General features: G+C 44.2%; 1 protein-coding gene across 2 annotated transcripts in view; it reads left to right on the forward strand.

Moving 5' to 3' along the window:
* LOC117517120 (rho GTPase-activating protein 26-like) overlaps positions 1–20,009 on the forward strand; it is a 397,059-nt gene that overhangs the window by 96,062 nt on the left and 280,988 nt on the right. The window lies entirely within an intron of this gene.

Consider the following 20,009-nt stretch of genomic DNA (forward strand, 5'->3'; position numbering starts at 1 on the left):
TCCTGCCACTGAAAAACATCCCCACAGCATGATGCTGCCACCACCATGCTTCACTCTAGGGATGGTGACTGGTTTCCTCCAAACATGACACCTGGCATTCACACCAAAGAGTTCAATCTTTGTCTCCTCAGACCAGAGAATTTTGTTTCTCATTGTCTGAGAGTCTTTTAGGTGCCTTTTGGCAAGCTCCAGGCAGGCTGCCATGTCCCTTTTACTAAGGAATGGCATCTGTCTGGTCACTTTCCCATACAGACAGGAAAAAGAGGGAAAATCGGCGCACTGGTTTAAAACTCCCAAAATCTTTTTATTGCCTAAAAAAGCAACGTTTCAACCGCAAGGTCTATTGCCCCAAGGTACAGTTGCCTGAAGACCTTGCGGTCAAAACATTGCTTTTTTAGTCAATAAAACCATTTTGAGAGCTTTAAACCAGTGTGTCAATTTCCCCTCTTTTTTCTGTCTGCAGTTCCTGATTATCCTGCACCTGGCCTAATATTGGATTGGATGTGCGCACAACTATTATCTTTTCACTCTACCATACAGGCCTGATTAGTGGTTTGCTGCAGAGATGGTTGTCCTTCTGGAAGGATCTCCTCTCTCCACAGAGGAATGCTGGAGCTCTGACAGAGTGATCATTGGGTTTTGGTTACCTCCCTGACTAAGGTCCTTCCCCCACCATCACTCAGTTTAGATGGGTGGCCAGGTCTAGGAAGAGTCCTGGTGGATCCAAACTTCTTCCATTTACAAATGATGGAGGCCACTGTGCTCACTGCGACCTTCAAAGCAGCAGAAATGTTTCTGTACCCATCCCCAGATTTGTGCTTTGGGACAATCCTGTCTCAGAGGTCTACAGTCAATTCCTTTAACTTCATGCTTGGTTTGTGCTCTGACATGCACTGTCAACTGTGGGACCTTATATGTAGACAGGTGTGTGCCTTTCCAAATCTTGTCCACTCAACTGAATTTAAGTTGTAGAGACATCTCAAGGTTGATCAGTGGAAACAGGATGCACCTGAGCTCAATTTTGAGTTTCATGGCAAAGGCTGTGAATATTTATATATATGTGATTGCTTCTTTAAAAAAATACATTTGCAAAAAAAAAAAAAAAAAAAAAAACTTTTTTCATATTGTCATTATGGGGTATTGTGTGTAGAATTTTGAGGGAAAAATTATATAATCCATTTTGGAAAAAGGCTGTAACATAAAATATGGAAAATGTGAAGCACTGTGAATACTTTCCAGATGCAGTGTAGTGTGTTCTTTTATTTCCAGTCATGAAACATTGTTTTTCCTCAAACAGTATCGAAGACCTACAGGAAATTACTGACTGATACTTGAGTCTTGGTTAAAGTAATTTTATTTCACAGGTGTTTCATATTCAAATCATCCTCACACATTTCTCAACGACAGCCTTTTGTGTATAACACTGTGTATTCTTACACACAGTTCATACTGTTATAAATGACATCATTGTGTTAGATTCACTATTACTCAGCCGTGATGGCTTGGTGGCCTCAGTTTCTGTTGCTCACAGCTGAAATAGATGCTGCAGACAGCTTGCTTGCACATGCATGCATGAATACGCACAGTAGCATGAACACATGCACACTGAGACACAGTCTTGCCCCATCAGTTTACAGTCTCACAAACTAACACATTTACAAAAATGTTGAAACCTTGAGGTACATTTATGGGTCATGAACTGAGCATCCACAGGACGGCTTTAACAGCTGTTGTTGTATTGTTGTATTGTTGTATTGGGATTGAATAGATGATGTGGGAATGACTTTATAGGAAATGAAGGAATATAGAAAAGGGTAGAAGAGAGTATAAAATAGCGTCATGGTTCAGTGTGAGGTTTGGCTCACTTTACGTTGAGGTTGCAGTGATACAAAGATGGGGGTTGGGTGTTGGTGGTAATGGCTTCAGGACACATTTTTGGAAGCAAGAGAATATTAATTTGAGTGGATATTGTTCTCTATAAGGAGTGTGAGAGTGACTGAAGGCTTCAAAAGAAGACAAGCAGACTTTTTCTTATTCTCTGCCCTATATTCTGTTTGAAGTTGTCTTTCTATGAATACCGTAGATACCTCTGTACACGCCAGATTCTCTGCTGCCACGGCACTTAAAAGGCTGCCATGCACGAGGTGGTGGTTGCTAGGCTGGCTGCTGAATGGCATCAGGAGACACAATAAAACGACTTCTCTAAGCATATCTGCTTAGTGACTGACTGGTCTGAGGCCAAAGTTAAAGGTTGCAGTGCATGTGGGTGCCATGCAGACTGTGTGTGTGTGTTCACTGAATCAGAAAATTTTAAATTCAATCAGGCTGGTTGGTTTTATTTCATGTCTGTTTTCCATAGTTGTTACAGCAGATCCAGACTTGGGCTTTTTTTTTTTTTTATTATTTATTGTTTTTTAAGACCTGTTAGTTTTGGTTTACAACATTTGGTATGCCTGTTAAATCATTTTATTGTCAATATTCAGTATGGTCAGAACACACAGAAGAGGGAAATAGGGTGGTACGTTGGCAGAGCTTGTTTTATTTTATTTATTTTTGTTTGTTTTTATACCATGTGTGACAGAGTAATGTAAAATTTTGTTTTCCATGAAATATTTTTAAATTGGATTTCACCTAGTCATTCTTGTGGGGTGAAATTTGGGAGCTTTTCAATGCGTTATGAATCACTGGATTAAACAGATGGAGATCCGCTCAACTATACAACACACGCTGATTTCATTAATGTGTTAAATGTATGCGGAAAAATTAAGAAATAATTGCAGTCTTTGCAATTCGCTAATCGCATTAGTTTACATCGTGATTTCAGTTAAAATTCAATAAATTGTTCAGCCCTAGTCTCATAGTCATCACCGATGTGATCCCTGCCAGCTCAGAAACAATTTTTTTAATGACAACAACAAATGAAATTGCTAACCAAATAATCTATATTATAATAGTCAAGTGGCCTCTGTGTGTGTGTGTGTGCGTGTGCATGGCTTTGATCACGGAGAAACTGCGAAGAGCTCACGTTTGTGGTTTGGTATGCTTATGTTAGGATGAACGCTACAAAAATGGAAAGTTAATAGGGCTAAAATTTTTGGACAAATTAGGGATACTAGCTAACAGCAGAAAACAATGGGCATTGTGCTGCAGTGCACCATGTGAGTTCAGGGTTTGTGGTTTTAAATGTTGTTATTGTGGTTCATGTTAGTTTAACAATGTTGTTAGTGTTATTGATTTATTATGATTTTGGAGTGCAGTTGGTTTAGTCAGTTTAGGTAAGTGTCGTGTTACTGTTACATGACTGATTTAAGTGTCATGTTACTGTTGCATGAGTGAAAACTGCAGTTTGATGTCTTCCACCACCATCTCTATTTGTGGGTGTGTAAAAATAAAAGCACCTGTTTGCAGCAGAATGCAGAAAATGGTAAATGGACTGCATTTATATAGCGCTCTTCCATCTGCATCAGATGCTCAAAGCGCTTTACAAATAATGCCTCACATTTACCCCGATGTCAGGGTGCTGGCATACAAGGCGCTCACTACACACCGGGAGCAATAGGGGATTAAAGACCTTGCCCAAGGGCCCTTAATGATTTTTCAGTCAGGCTGGGATTTGAACTGAGGATCTTCTGGTCTCAAGCCCAACTCCTTAACCAGAAAAGACAAAAAAGATGTATAACTTCAATCATGGAAAAACTGGGGAGAGCTGACATTTGTTGGTGCAACTGATCGTGGATCGCTGATGTGATGATTGGAACCCAAGACGGAGGTGGTTTGTGTGGCCAGTAATCTTTTTATTTTTTAAATACCTGTTCTGGTGAGTCCAGAAACCTGTTAAATACCTTTGCTATAGATATAACTTGCTATAAAGTCATTTTCACAATCTATGTGTTTGCTCAGGGGGGTTGTAAGGTTTAGACCTTACTTGTGTGAAGCACCTTGTGGAACCTTTGTTGTGATTTGGTGCTGTATAAATTCATTGAATTGAAGACATACCTTAGCAATCATGGAAATGGTAAATGTTGTGATCACCTCAACACTGGTAGTGCTGTGAGAATCGGGGGGTATAATCTCTGACTTTTTCCCATTTTAAAAACTGTCTTTGGTCAGGGGTGTGTTCTGGCTGTTACTCTATTCATTGATTCCATATTTTGGGTGTTGCGTAGGGTAGTGGAAACCAGCAGCTTAGGTGTTTGCAAGAAAGGATGGACTAGTTGTCTGCCTGAGTGGTTGCCATCAGCACCCAAAACTGTTCCATAGGCTGGTGGATGCAGCCACGTGCAATGCCAGTGCATGTTTGCAAACCTGACCTGTTGTTCATTCTTAATATCCAAGTTGAAAAAGTACTTGCTTACATCCAAACTTGGGTGGAAACCCTTTGAGTTTAACTTCTTTTTATTAGTGTTTCACAGCACACGCATAACCATCACTTAGATCATTATTATTAATAATTAATTTGACAGCAAATGTTTGTCTGTTTCTGTATGAATTTCAGTTTAATCCCTGTTTCTGCTTTCAGTCGTTTGCATATACAACTCAGTGATTCTGTTGATTCTTGAGGAGCTGTAATCTTTTATTTAGTAACAACCTTTCAAAGAGTCTGTTCACTACTAGATCCAGGTGGCGTGATATAATCCCGCTTTGCATACAGATGTTCCATTCTTGTATACTTATCATGCATGAAGAGATTCTTTACAGTAACTAATTTGCAAAAACATTCAAACACTGTGCATGTCGGTGCTTTTTTCCAGCTGCAATAGCACCTTAAATTTGCTGCAGTTGAGAGATCCTGCTGAAATAAATGACCAATAAACATCCCGTGTCATTCTGCTGCACACTGTGATGTCACCCTGTTATTTGAAATAGTTGTGGTATTTTGTTGGCCACTTTTCTCAATGTTGTGCAGCCGTTTTTTCTCAACAGTGTGCATGGCAACATAGTTTTTGTGGTGCAGAATAAACTGTTGGAAAGATTATCCAAAATAAGCAAGCAATGGACCAGAAAGGTATCCATTATTATGAAGCCAATGCCTATTTGTTGTTGTAGAATATATCTCATCACTTCTGATGCAGGACTTATGTTAATTTGGAACAAACCTTCTTCTTCTTCACTGTTTTACTTTATTTGCTACTTTCACTTACATTGCTTTATCTATTAATCCTTATTCGCTGCTTGTCTCCAAAGAGTTGATAGAATGGGGTTAGGGAGGATTTCAGCTAATCCTGTTAGAGCATGCTGATATATTCTCTCAGTATGGCTATGTCTCAAACCGTCGAGAACAATGGCATTTGTGCAGTCATCTTCAATACACTCACCACTAGAGCTGGGCGATATGACTTGAAATGGAATCCCTTCACAGTAACGGTATATATCACAACATAAACTTAAGTGTACAAATTCTAATGTATTTCTGAATGGGTCCCTTAGCAAAGCTAAACTAATAAAAATAAATAAATAATGACAAAAAACCCAACAGATATAATGTAATTTTGAATACATTTATTGTGCAAGTCTCAAACTACAGCTACAATTTGCCAGAAGGTACATCTGAGATGCAAGCCTAGATTTGATGTTTTGGTACAGTATTGTTGGGTTAGTGGCTGAAGTTTCATCTCTTGAACATGAGATGGCACACACGCTCTGAATACATGAAGCATTTTCAGGATGCAGGCATTTCCTCATTTCCAAAACACAACAACCACCAAAAATTACAACCCCAATTCCAATGAAGTTGGGTCGTTGTGTAAAATGTAAATAAAAACAGAATACAATGATTTGTAAATCCTCTTCAACCTATTGTGACGGGGTTCTTGTACAAGATGATAAATGATGGCAAAAGTCGCAGGATGTTTTAAGGTGTTTTTAATTCCCAAAAATCAAAAAGAGGAGTGCTGTACAACAAACAGTGAACAATTATTTACAATATTTACAAACAACAGAAAAATAACAACAACAAAGGATCATAGTTACCTTCTCTGTAACACGACCAGGCCCAGACTAATTGAGCCAAGGAGACTGGCGCCCCTTATACCCCTAGGCCCCTCCCACAAACAATTAACCAAAAAATACAGTTTTCTGCAATCAAACTGCGAATTTCAGAAATACAAAAATACAAAAAATCATCAAATTAATACTTTATTATTTCGCCTTGTCCCCTTACCTGTAAGAAACTCAGGAAAATAATAAAATAAATTTTTGAAAAAATGCCCTTAATGATGACGTCAGCGCTGACGTCGGACGCTAATGTCCTGCACTGGACGCAATAATCCGGAAGTAAACACAGCGCTCGATTTGACAGTAGGGCTCGTGAATTGTGGCTGGATACTGGAAAAGAGTTGGTTACTGGACAAAACTATGGATCATGGAGGATTTAACAGCGGCCTAGTGTGTACCCAAGACTACTGCGGTGGTGAAATGGACTGGCGATTATTGGAAACTGCCGCAGGAGGACGGGGAGTTGACTGAATGAAGGTAAGTGAGCGAGTGAGCACGTGGTTAGGTTGGAGGTGGCGCCGCGGGCTTTGGTGGGCTGCTCCGTCACACCTATATTCAATTGAATACACCACAAAGACAAGATATTTAATGTTCAAACTGATAAACTTTATTGTTTTTGTGCAAATATTTACATCGAAAGGAGTCAGTTGAGGGTGGCTCGGGCATCTTTTCCGGATGCCCCCTGGACGCCTCGCTGGAGAGGTGTTCCGGACACGTCCCATTGGGAGGAGGCCCCGGGGAAGACCCAGGACATGCTGGAGGGACTACATCTCTCGGCTGGCTTGGGAACGCCTTGGGGTTACCCCAGAGGAGTTGGGGGAGGTGTGTGTGGATTGGGAGATCTGAGTGGCTTTGCTATGTTTACCACTGTGTTACATCAACCTTTCCTTCTGACAACACTCAGTAAGCGTTTGGGAACTGAGGACACAAATTGTTGAAGCTTTGTAGGTGGAATTCTTTCCCCATTCTTGCTTGACGTATGACTTCGGTTGTTCACAGTCCGGAGTCTTTGTTGTCGTATTTTGTGCTTCATAATGCACCACACATTTTCAGTGGGTGACAGATCTGGACTGCAGGCAGACCAGTCTAGTGCCCGCACTCTTTTACTATGAAGCCACGCTGTTGTAACACGTGCAGAATGTGGCTTGGCATTGTCTTGCTGAGATAAGCAGGGATGTCCCTAAAAAAGACGTTGCTTGGATGGCAGCATGTGTTGCTCCAAAACCTGGATGTAGCTTTCAGCATTGATGGTGCCATCACAGATGTGTAAGTTCCTTATGCCATGGGCACTAGCACACCCCCATACCATCACAGATGCTGGCTTTTGAACTTTTCGTTGGTAACAATCTGGGTGGTCTTTTCCTTCTTTTGTCTGGAGGACATGACGTCCATGATTTCCAAAAACAATTTGAAATGTGGACTCATCAGACCACAGCACACTTTTCCACGCCCAGAGAAGGCGGCAGCGTTTCTGGATGTTGTTGATGTATGGCTTTTGCTTGTATGGTAGAGTTTTAACTTGCACTTGTAGCGACGAACTGTGTTAACTGACAGTGGTTGTCTGCAGTGTTCCTGAGCCCACACGGTAAGATCCTTTACACAGTGATGTCAGTTTTTAATGCAGTGCTGCCTGAGGGATCGAAGGTCACGGGCATTCAGTGTTGGTTTCGGCCTTGCCGCTTACGTCTCAAAAGTTCTCCAGATTCTCTGATTTGTCTGATTTTTTATGTACTGTAGATGATGGAATCCCTAAATTCCTGCTATTGAACATTGAGAAACATTGTTCTTAAACTGTTGACTATTTTTTCACACATTGTTCACAAAGTGGTGATCCTCGCCCCATCTTTGCTTGTGAATGGCTGAACCTTTTGGGCATGCTCCTTTTATATGCAATCATGGCACCCACTTGTTCCAAACAGGTGTTCTTTGAGCATTCATCAACTTTCCCTATCTTTTATAATTTTTGGTCTTATGGTAGCAGGGCTGGTACAGTAGTGTTCAGAATAATAGTAGTGCTAGGTGACTAAAAAGATTAATCCAGGTTTTGAGTATATTTCTTATTGTTACATGGGAAACAAGTTACCAGTAGATTCAGTAGATTCTCACATATCCAACAAGACCAAGCATTCATGATATGCACACTCTTAAGGCTATGAATTGGGCTATTAGTAAAAAAAAAGTTAAAAAAAGGGGGTGTTCACAATAATAGTAGCATCCGCTGTTGACGCTACAAACTCAAAACTATTATGTTCAAACTGCTTTTTTTAGCAATCCGGTGAATCACTAAACTAGTATTTAGTTGTATAACCACAGTTTTTCATGATTTCTTCACATTTGCGAGGCATTAATTTTGTTGGTTTGGAACCAAAATTTTGCTCTTTTACTAGTGTGCCTGGGGTCATTGTCTTGTTGAACACCCCACTTCAAGGGCATGTCCTCTCAGCATAAGGCAGTATTTTGACATATCCAAACTGATCCATGATACCTGGTTTGCGACATATAGGCCCAACACCATAGTGGGAGAAACATGCCCATATCATGATGCTTGCACCACCATGCTTCACTGTCTTCACTGTGAACTGTGGCTTGAATTCAGAGTTTTGGGGGTCGTCTCACAAACTGTCTGCGGCCCTTGGACCAAAAAGAACAATTTTACTCTCATCAGTCCACAAATATTCCTCCATTTCTCTTTAGACCAGTTGATGTGTTCTTTGGCACATTGTACCTCTTCTGCACGTCTTTTATTTAACAGAGGGACTTTGTGGGTGATTCTTGCAAATAATTAGCTTCACACAGGCGTCTTCTAACTGTCACAGCACTTACAGGTACACCTCCAGACTGTCTTTGATCATCCTGGAGTTGATCAGTGGGTGAGCCTTTGCCATTCTGATTATTCTTCTATCCATTTTGATGGTTGTTTTCCATTTTCTTCCACATGTCTGTTTTTTTTTTGTCCATTTTAAAGCACTGGAGATCATTGTAGATGAACAGCCTATAAGTTTTTTTCACCTCCGTATAAGTTTTCCCCTCTCCAATCAACTTTATAATCATACTACGCTGTTCTTCTGAACAATGTCTTGAACGTCCCATTTTCCTCAGGCTTTCAAGAGGAAAAGCATGTTCAACAGGTGCTGGCTTCATCCTTAAATACGGGACACCTGATTCACACCTGTTTGTTCCACAAAATTGACAAACTCACTGACTGAATGCCACACTACTGTTATTGTGAACACCCCCTTTTCTACTTTTTTTACTAATAGCCCAATTTCATAGCCTTAAAGCCCCGTTTACACACAGACGGTAAGAGCTCCCGGAAGCGTCCCGGAAGAGTTTTTGGCCGTCTTAAGGACACACGCCATTGTTAACGCCGGCACTAAGGGGCGTGGCTTAGTTCCAGCTTTACCGGGAATCGTCGAAAAAATTATTCAACATGTCGAATAATTCCAGGAGCGCTCCCGGAGACCTCCCGTGATGACAGCGACAATGCGAACAACGGCGTTTGATACTTTTTAATCGCCGTTTCATCCTGCCGCTTCCTGTAGTGCCGCCGTTCTCATCGCGCCGCGATGACCAATCAGGGACTGAATATATTGTGACGTGGAGATGTCTGGAGTTTGAAGATGTGAACATGTCCTGTATCTGGTAGCAGCCTGTGAGCAGGACTTATGTGTCTTTTGTCCTTTATTTTACAATCATGACAGAGTTTTTTGGAGCGAGCAGCAGCACCACAGCAGCGTGGAGCGGAGGTTCTTTTTATTTTTCTTTTACGTGTGTGCGCGCGCGAATCGTCCTGGAGATTATTTTGCTTATTAGCTATACAGCTGTATAATAAAGCAAATGGTGACTGGCTTCTAAACACAATTATGACAGTTTTTTGGGGGAAAGAGCGAGGAAGAGCCCCGCAGCAAACAGCAGCAGCAGGGAGTGGAGTTTCTTTTTTCTTTCTTTTTTTTACGTGTGCGCGAGCGAATCGTCTGTAGAGAATATTTTATTAATTAACTACACAAATGTATAATAAAGCAAATGGTGACTGGTTTCTAAACACAATTATGACAGAGTTTTTTGGGGGAAGGAGTGAGGAGGGGCCCCGCTGCGCGCGCTCCGCCCCTTTCCACCCCGAAAACAGCTGGAACTACAGCGAACTTCGGTCTATGTACTACTCACCGACAAAACCTTCTATGTGTAACCTGGGCTTAAGAGTGTGCATATCATGAATGCTTGGTCTTGTTGGATTTGTGAGAATCTACTGAATCTACTGGTACCTTGTTTCCCATGTAACAATAAGAAATATACTCAAAACCTGGATTAATGTTTTTAGTCACATAACACTACTACTATTCTGAACACTACTGTACTTTTTGGCTTATGTGCTGCCCTGATCTACTGGAAAATTGGCAAGACAGTGGCATCAAGAACCACAGCCCCTTGCTTGTCCGTCATGATTAACGAGGTTGGCAAGGCAGTGCATTCTCAGACTGTGATGACTCTTGAACTCAGACGCAAATTGGATGACATCTTGGAGCAGATGCGTGCCTTGCAGTTGAAGTTGAAGATTTCAGAGGCTGGTGAATATTCTTAATTCATAATTGGTATTTGGTTGTTCAAGTGGAACTGTTAAAAGTGTTTTCACTGCTCAAACCATAACACTACAGGCTTATCAAGGCTGAAGGTCAAATTGCCCGACTGTTTTCCCTCCAGAGGAAGGAATTTCTTCGGCCTGGGGATCATTTGGCTGTTTCTTATCTCAATTCACAAAGACAATAAACTCCTTTTCACAGGACTGAAGCATGCTCCACCCCCACCCCCCCACCCCATTCCCCATCAACACTCCCCACTCCAGTGTCTGCTCACGTCACTCCTTTCCCCTTCTGTGGGGGTGGTGCAGTTTTAGATACAGCCCCCGTTCTTCCCCCCAAGCTGACGGCGGCACATCTCAGAGTTGCTGTGTGCCTTCACCCACTTGCCTCAATTCGGATAACGGACTTCTTCAAACTTACTGTACATAAACAATGTCAAATGTGTATGTGCTGTCTTTAATTCTGATGTGTGCCATTATTATGGTAAACAAGTAATAATTGGTGGACTAATTGCTGTCTGAGGTAACTGGAGTGTAAACAGAATTTCTCCACTGTGAGATCAATAAAGTATATCTCTCTCTTTTGTTGCCCCGTCCAACTTTTTTTAAATGTGTTGCAGGCATCCATTTCAAAATGAGCAATTATTTCCACAAAAAACAATAAAGTTATCAGTTTGAACATTAAATATTTTGTCTTTGTGGTGTATTCAATTGAATATTGGTTGAAGAGAATTTACAGATCATTGTATTCTGTTTTATTTACATTTTACACAACATCCCAACTTCATTGGCATTGGGGTTGTAATAAAAGTACTTAATTTACTCATATGTGAAGTCATTCTGGGTAAATCGCTGTTCCCTGGCTAATTTTGTCTTTCTGCATCGGTTAAAACAAATCCTTGCATTATTTAATGTGTTGTCATCTGAAATGATTGATTCAGGTCATGACGGAGTGTCCCGCTGACATAAACAACAGCTTTACAAATCTTGTATGTTGCTGTCTTGGCTTTACGGTGTTCAGCGACAGAACTGCTAAGTGTGGAAGACACTCAGGCGTCTCACATGAGCACTCCTCATCTCCGTGAGAGACACTCCTCAGCTCACAACACCTCCCTTTCCTCCGCTCTGCACTTCGCAGCAAAGGAGCAGTGATTCACAGACACTTCACAGAGGAGTTTTCCTGTATCAACAAACTGCGGGTGTTATCGCGATTTTTCAGTGAAGTCCAAATCTGTACCATAGGCCAGATTTATACCATGTACTGTTTAAACCAGATATACCGTGCACCTCTACTCACCACTGGGTCTCATACGGATATTGGAAGCCAAATCACTGATATTATCTAAAAATACAGTTGTGAGTTTGCCATCTACAGATGTCACGTAGAGGTAGTGTATAATGGATACTAGAGTCCCAGTGGTATTTTGATTGGCCAATAATAGCTGATATGAGGCTTTCACTCGGTATAGGCTTTATTATTGCTGATATCAAAACTTTTATTTTCCTGAATAAACAATGCAGAAAAACACTTTGGCTGTTGGAAATGTTGTCATTACATAGTTAGTCCAGCAGTGAACATGCCAGCAGCATAATTTGCAGTGCTGTCAAGCAGGCTGGGATCCCCTAATATTGGTGTTGCATCCTCCCCTCAACAATCCATATTGGTCAGGCTCTAATGGATAGTACAAAATCATGACAAATAAAAAAAAGTTGGTAGTGTTTTGCTGTGTATTTTCGTTATATTCTGAAAGGTCCGGTTTGTGTCAGATACATATAGAGGAGGCTGTGGACAAAGGCTATTTGTAGAAGACTGGCACTAATCAGGTTATTGTGGTTTCCTCTCTCCTCTCTGTTCTGTTGCCACTCCAGCTCAGTGTAGTGGTTTGTTCAGTCATGTGCCTATCATAGCAAGCCAGGATCCCATTCAGTGAGTTTGTGCTGTGTGGCAGCTGCTTAGTAGATGTTACATAGTCCATGGGGCAAACATTTCAATATAACATTCATGCTGACTCTGTTGGAATTATATTGTAACATTGTTTATGGGAGATACCAAACTACAAATCAAACCCGAGCATTTGAAAAAAAATTCTTATCAGTGCGCAGGAATTTTGGACAAATTTTAAAGGAAAAAATGTGTGAAAGAGATAGGTACAATATTCTTGCGTTATGACATGTGATGGAAGCATCTACTGACCGTGATGAAATGTTTTTCCACTTGTGTTGGGAATCAGTTTGTGGGGCACCAGTGACAGCTTCAGTGCCGGTGTCACAGATCGAACGGTGCCCCCTAAAAATTGGTCCGCCCTGCCTTCACTGCGCGTGCGTCATTTCTGTACGTCAGCCGCGGTTCATGGATTATCACATTGTTTCTGCTTCAAATTGCACTCCAGTCATCATCTGTCTCAGTGACAGATATCTGAAGTTTTTGTACAACAATCATTTCAACATAAATTCAGCATTATTTCATAATAAAAGACGGAGGAAGCGATCAGAGCGCTGCATCCACACGAGCTGCTGCTGCGTTCACTGTGCCTCTGTCAATTCAAAGCGTCAGTAGCGACTCACCGATTATCGCCTCGTTCCGCTTAAAACTTTTTTTACAATGATTTAAGAGGTTTTACCTGTCACGGGGGGGGACCGTTTGGTCGGCGGCACTGGCTCTCAACAACTACAACACAAGCAAAAGTACTCACTCATGTTCTGGCTACTTCCACTTAATCTAAGGGGTTTTTCCTTCTTCTGTCAGCATTTTCCATTGTATCCATTATAGAGAAGAACACTTGTTTCTGATTTTAGATGTCAGGTCTGTCTAAGGGGTAGTTCATATATTCTCTACATTAACAGTGTTGAAGACAATGTCTTTGAAGTAAGTCGTGGATGTTGTATCATTCTGTTAAAAGTATAGTGTCTAAGATCATTCAGCAGCTGAAAAGTTTAGCTGTGGCTCTTTCTTGTACTTGGCCTTCAAGGCCTTAGTACACAGTGGTCACAAACCCTGTTCTGCAGATCATCTGAACTTTGAATATCTGAATATTATTTTCAGAGTGTCATGCTGACTTTATGGCTGATCACCTGAAACTGTCTCCACTAGTATTTTCATTTTAATATGCTTTGTGAACCACCAGCAGCCACTCTGCTATGTGTCAGTGTAATCCTGACATGTCTCAGAAGCGAAGCGGAATAGGTCCTGATTGGTACTTGGGTGGGAGTTGTCATAGGATGACCAGGTTCTTTGTGTGTGTGGTCCTTCAGGTAAAACTGGTGTTGCGTCAGGAGGACATCGATGTTCTAAATCCCAGTGCAGATCTGTACTGCACCACCCCTTACCAAAAATAGTACTTATAAGTATATAAAAAGTAAACTAGAAGTATACTTAAAACATACTTGCATATACTACTTTTGGGTAAGGGCCTGCATGCCTTGCACAGCCTCATTCCACTGTTATATTTATTTGACAGTGAACATAGTTTTGCCCATTTCGTCTATCTGACTCCTTCACTTCCCTAACAGAAATATTTTCCCCCTATTCTTTTATTGTTATTTATGCACCAATTACTTCTTACAGAAGAAGTATTTTTTTCCTTTTCTTTTTATTGTTGTTTATCCACCAATGACACCAGATCAAATTCCTTGTATGTGAGAACTTACTTGCCAATAAATTTGATTCTGATTCTGATTCTGCAATGGATCCACTGTGGTGACCTGTACAAAAGGGGGCAGCTGAAACAACAACATTGTCTGTCATTCAGTCATTTGTTAGTTATTCAAAGAAAATTTATTTTCCAAGCTTAGCGTTATCTACAGAAGACTGAAAGTTTGGAGCAAATAACAGGTAGGACACACAGATGCTTGTGGAGTCTGTGTTCCTCAGCAAACCACCATTATAAAATTGGCTGAAGAGTGGTGTTTTCCTTGAAATTGCAATCTCGGTTCTATTTCATTCCTCCTGACTGCCAGAGGGCGGTGCTTTAGCACCTGGATAACTACATGTGCGCAGCAGAGGTCCAAGAATATATACCAACAAAGTCAAAACCATTGAATGTGACCTGGGTGACGTCACTGGTTGTCTTTATATACCAGACCACCCAGCGCTCGCTTCTTTTCTACATTCTCGCATCTTAGAGGTTGAGAACGCATTTACCTGTGATTGCCGCTCTCGCTTGTAGCCTCGCAACCCACCTTCGGTTGGAGCTACGTGCACTGCACACGTCCTCCAGAGGCTGCGAGACACGGCTTCACCGTTTTTTGTATTCTTTGACGCCTGTCATGAGTACACCTTCCTAAACGCCGGGTGCGCGCCTTGCCGCTGCCCTGCTGGATATTTTCCTCTGTGCACATTAGCTGTGTTGTTTCGATGAAAGCTGGCTATTTGTTTAGTTGTGTCGCTAACCCCGTTAACTACGTGGTAGTGTGTGTATCAGAACCAATATAGTGTACTGTGTTGGGCTTGCCGTGAGTGTCTTCCCACTCCTTGAAGTATTTTGTCTGCACTGCTGCCATTTGATAAGTTTAACAGCTCCGCTAGCAGCTAGTGTCATCGTCGTTGCTCTAAGTGACTTAGCACTTGGGCTGTGAGTTTTTTCGCTGTGTGCATCGTGTTATTACTGTGGCTGTGAGTGTTTTCACGCTCCGGGCCTTGTATTAGCTTTTACACTGTGAGTGTTTCAAGCTCCGTGCTCGTGCCGAGTCTGCGGCTGGAGTGCTTCACGCTCCGTGCTCATGTCGAGTCTGCGGCTGTGAGTGCTTCACACTCCGTGCCTCGTGTCAAGCCGAACGGCTTGAGTGCTTCACGCTCCATGCCTCATGTCGAGTCTGCGGCTGTGAGTGCTTCATGCTCCGTGCCTCGTGTCAAGTCGACGGCTGTGAGTGCTTCACGCTCCGTGCCTCGTGTCAAGACGACGGCTGTGAGTGCTTCACGCTCCGTGCCTTGTGTTGCTATTTACACTGCGTGTGATTCATGCTTTGTCTTTCCATTTGTAACCATCAGGGCTTGTGTTAGCCATCTGCACGCAGTCCACAATGTTTACAGGGCCTTTGTTGCATGGCTATAGTACCTGTTTGGCTCCCTTAAGCCCAGATGTTGGACATATGTTTTGCCCCCCTGTCTTGGGATCAGACACCTGAGGGAAAGCCCTGACTGGCGATGCCTGCCTTAATTGTGCCAGCATGCCACTGGCAGAGAGATCTGCTAGACTTGCGGCATTGGAAAGTGGAATATCTAGTGCGACTTTGGCCTCCAGCCCCAGGAAGGACCCAAAGCAACGTAAACGCCCACATGCAGGAGCCCCTTCTGCTAGAAGGTTACTCATGACCATGCTTTGGCTGAAAAGGTCGAAACGTTGACTTCTGAGTTTGCTCAGATAAGTCCTTGCTTCTGAATCTACAGCCTCAGGATGCAGTGACAGTTCCTGCTGTCCCTATGAGGCTGATCAGACCAATGTAGTTACTCAGCAGGAGGACGATGTCATGTCTATTGCTGCAACTGATTCCTTGTACATGACAAGTGATATAAACTGTGTGGAGGATGAGGATGAGAGGAGTCTTTCTCCAAGCCATTCATTAGTGGGCTCTCATACCTCCGAGGCAGAGTCCCATGCCGCAAACCGAACCTGGACTATCCTTTGTCAAGCAAGCTGTTCAGTTGGCTTTAATCCAGGCTTGGGGGCGACAATCCCCCTGCGGAAACCCACCGCTTCAAGTGCCTTTTTCAAGTCACTCAGAAGCCTGATTTCAACGTCCAGTTTCACAAACCATATATCGAGGAGCTCCACCGATGTTGGGCGGACCCCAAATCATTGACCCATCTATCACAGGACTGCAGAGCCCTTAGCTCTATGTGTGATTCAGCGCAGTATGGTCTGAACCGTATGCCCGCCGTTGACAGCATTATTGCGAACCGGGTTGTGGGGCTCCAGCTGATGCCTGCTCGGCCGGGATGCCCGCTGCCCACGCCCTCAGTGTAGGGTCACTGATGACCTCCTCACCAAAAGCTAGGACATAGCTGCTCGCATCGGTTGCCTAGGCAACTCACTGTCCCATTTAGGCGCCCTTGCCCTCTCAAAGTCTTTGAGGGAAGGCAGAGGTTTGAGTGATGCTAGCGCAAGTCTTAGTGATGCCTCACTCCAAACCTTTGCCTTATATGTCCAGAGAGCTTGGCAGACTGATGTCAACCCTTACCATCACTAGACGTCAGGTTGTGGCTTGCGGCAGTCCCACCTTTCCCGAATCCTTGCAGGCAGGCACAACTCCGTTCGCTTGCCGGTTTCTTACAGGCCAAGTTATTGGACCTGCGGCCCAACAACTTTTAGAGCGTGCTGTCGAGGGCTAGTAACTCTCGGCAACCAGTTTGTTGAACTACACCGTTCTTGCCACGACCTCAGCTCAGTCAGACGTGCTACAGCTTTTCACTCTACATCCAGGCTTCCGCCGACTCACCAGAGCTGCCGTTGCTTTTGCCGTTGAGGGCCTAGCTCTCCCAAGCAGCCTGCCTTTTCGTGAAGCCTACGGGCAGGACCCCTGAGACCGGAACGGTTTTCGCAGAACTTCCCGCTAATCGCACCCAGAGGTCCTCAGGGATGCGAGGCAGAGGTGGTCGGGTCTGACTGCCAATGTTTGGCCCCCAGCCATTTTTCACAAATCAACTCAGCCACTGGGAGGCTCAAGTTCAAGACCCATGGGTCATTTCAACCTTGTTCGAAGGTTACAGAATTCAGTTCGATGTTGTCCTCCAAAGTTCAATGGGGTGAGGATGACTGTTGTTTCCAACTCGGTGCAGTCTGCTGCCCTACAACGGGAGATTTTGGAACTCCTGGAGAAGGGGGCCATAGAGCCAGTTCACAGATCAGACCAGCTCAGGGGGTTCTATTCAATTTACTTCCTTGTTCCAAAGAAGGATGGCGGCTTTCGTCCTATCCTCGATCTCCATCTGAATCGTTATATCAAAGTGCTGCAGTTTCACATGCTCCGCACAGTAGACTCCTTCAAACTATCACACCAGGAGACTGGTTCACAAGTGTCGACTTAAAAGACGCCTATTTCCATGTGCCAGTGGCGCCTCATCACAGCAGTTTCTCCGCTTTGCTTTCGAAGGTCAGGCATACCAGTTCAGGGTGCTTCCTTTCGGCCTCTCTCTTGCCCCTCGTACATTTACCAGATGTATGGCTGCAGCACTAGCCCCACTGCAAGCTCTTGGATTAAGAATCCTACCCTACTTAGACGATTGGCTTGTCTGCGCTCCGACTCAGGAGCAGGCGCACAACGACACAGCTCTTCTACTGAACCATATCTCTCATTTAGGACTCACAGTGAACTTTGCAAAGAGTTCTCTTGTTCCCAGTCAACAAACACCTTCATCGGCATTGCCATCAACTCCCTGACTATGACTGCATCGCCATCCCGCAGAGAGTGGACGATGTAATTCGTCTCGTCTCACACATTCAACGGGCTGTGACGCTGCCTTTTGGTTTGCTGCTCCGGTTGATGGGCAAATTGACTGCAATGTTGCTAGTGGTACTTTGTTCTGTTCTTACGTCCCTACAGATTTGGATCAACAACCTAGGCCTCAACTCGAAGTTGCATCAGCACAGGCTTGTACGACTCTCCAACCAGTGCCTTCTGCACCTCAAACCCTGGGGGAACGTACTTCATCTGCAAGGGTGGCCCTCTAGGCTCTGTTCCTTCTCGCCGAGAGGTGGTTGTTACAGATGCATCACTCAAAGGTTGGGGGCCGTGTGGAATCACAGGATGGTGAGGGGTGTCTGGAGTCCCCAGGAGAGACTCCAACACATAAACGTGAGGAGCTTCGCTGTGCGACTGGCTCTCAAGCATTTCCTCCCAGCCCTGAGAGGAAGACATGTTCTTGTCCGTCGGACAACACGTCAACAGTCTATCACATAAACCATTAGGGGGCACCAGGTCCAATCACTCATTGGCAGAAACTTGGAAGCTTCTCTTATGGTGTTGCCTCGCCTTCAGCGTGTCACAGCAGTTCATCTGCCCGGTGTACAGAACAGCGCAGTGGATTTACTCTCCAGACAAAACCACCACCGGGAGAGTGGAGACTGAACCCGATTGTGGTCCAAATGATCTGGCAGAAATATGGTGCAGCGAAGTGGACCTTTTCGCTTCAAGCACCTCGACACGTTGCCCACGATGGTACTCCCTCTTGGAACCAGACAGCCCGCTGGGGCAGGATGCATTGGCTCACCCGTGGCCGGATTGCCTCCTTTATGCCTTCCCTCCTCTCCCGCTGCTGATGTTGACACTGCACAGGATAGATCAGAGCAGCCACAGGGCTGCTGATTGCTCCATTCTGGCCTGGGAGGATTTGGTTTCCCATGATTACAAACTCCTCGAGGGAGAACCTTTGGCTCTCCCGGAGAGGAAGGATTTGTTGTCACAGCTACAGGGGAGGATTTGGCACCCTCACCCAGAACGCCTTCAACTGTATGTGTGGCCGTTGAGGGGCCAGACTACTTGTTAAGTTCTTGTGACCAGGCTGTTGTTCAGACTATCCTTAATTCACGTGCTGCTTCTACCAGGGCTTTGTATGACAACAGATGGAAGCTGTTTGCGCGGTGTGTTGTGAGAAACAAAAGTTAGACCCAGAGCATTGCCCTGTCTTCTATCCTCGAGCCTGCCCACACGTCACCTTTGTGATTTGACTGTAATTATATTCTGATTGTCTGTATTTCGTTGTGCACATTTCACAACATTAAATTGTTACTTTTTGGCTCATCTATTGACCGTTCATTTGCGCCCCCTGTTGTGGGTCCGTGTCACTACACTTTCCCAACATATCTCGCCAGCGTCATGGACTCCGAGGGGCGTCACCCAGCTGTTGAATGACCAATGGGAGAGCAGGGAGCGCAGGCGTCTGCAGGAGGCGTGATTGGTAAGCTGCAGCACATTCTCACCACCTTTACGGCTCGGTTGGATCAAATGACCGAGCAAAACACCTCCTGAACCGCAGGGTGGAGGCTTCTCCGCGCAGGTGGCGGCGAGCGCTCAGGGCACTGCTGCAGCTCCTCCTCCTGCCGACCCTGTGCAGAATATGAACGTTTCAGTGGTGGTTCAACACCCCTCCCACCATCCCCTGAAGCATACATAAGCCCTCCTGAGCCGTACGGAGGTTGTGGAGACGTGCGCGGACTTTCTCATGCAGTGTTCGCTCGTCTTCGCACAACGTCCCGTCATGTACGCGTCAGATGCTAGTAAAATAGCTTATGTGATTGCTCTGCTTCGGGTAAGGCACGCGCCTGGGCTACGGCGCTCTGGGAACAGAACTCACGGTTGTTATCAGCATACACTGGGTTTGTGGGGGAGTTCAGAACAGTGTTTGATCACCCTAACAGAGGAGAGACCGCTTCACAATGCTGCTGTCAATGCGACAGGGGCGCCGGTGTGCAGCCGAATATGCAGTCGACTTCCGCGCGGCTGC

This window comes from Thalassophryne amazonica, chromosome 9 (genome assembly GCF_902500255.1).
Source record: "Thalassophryne amazonica chromosome 9, fThaAma1.1, whole genome shotgun sequence".
Lineage (NCBI taxonomy): Eukaryota > Metazoa > Chordata > Actinopteri > Batrachoidiformes > Batrachoididae > Thalassophryne > Thalassophryne amazonica.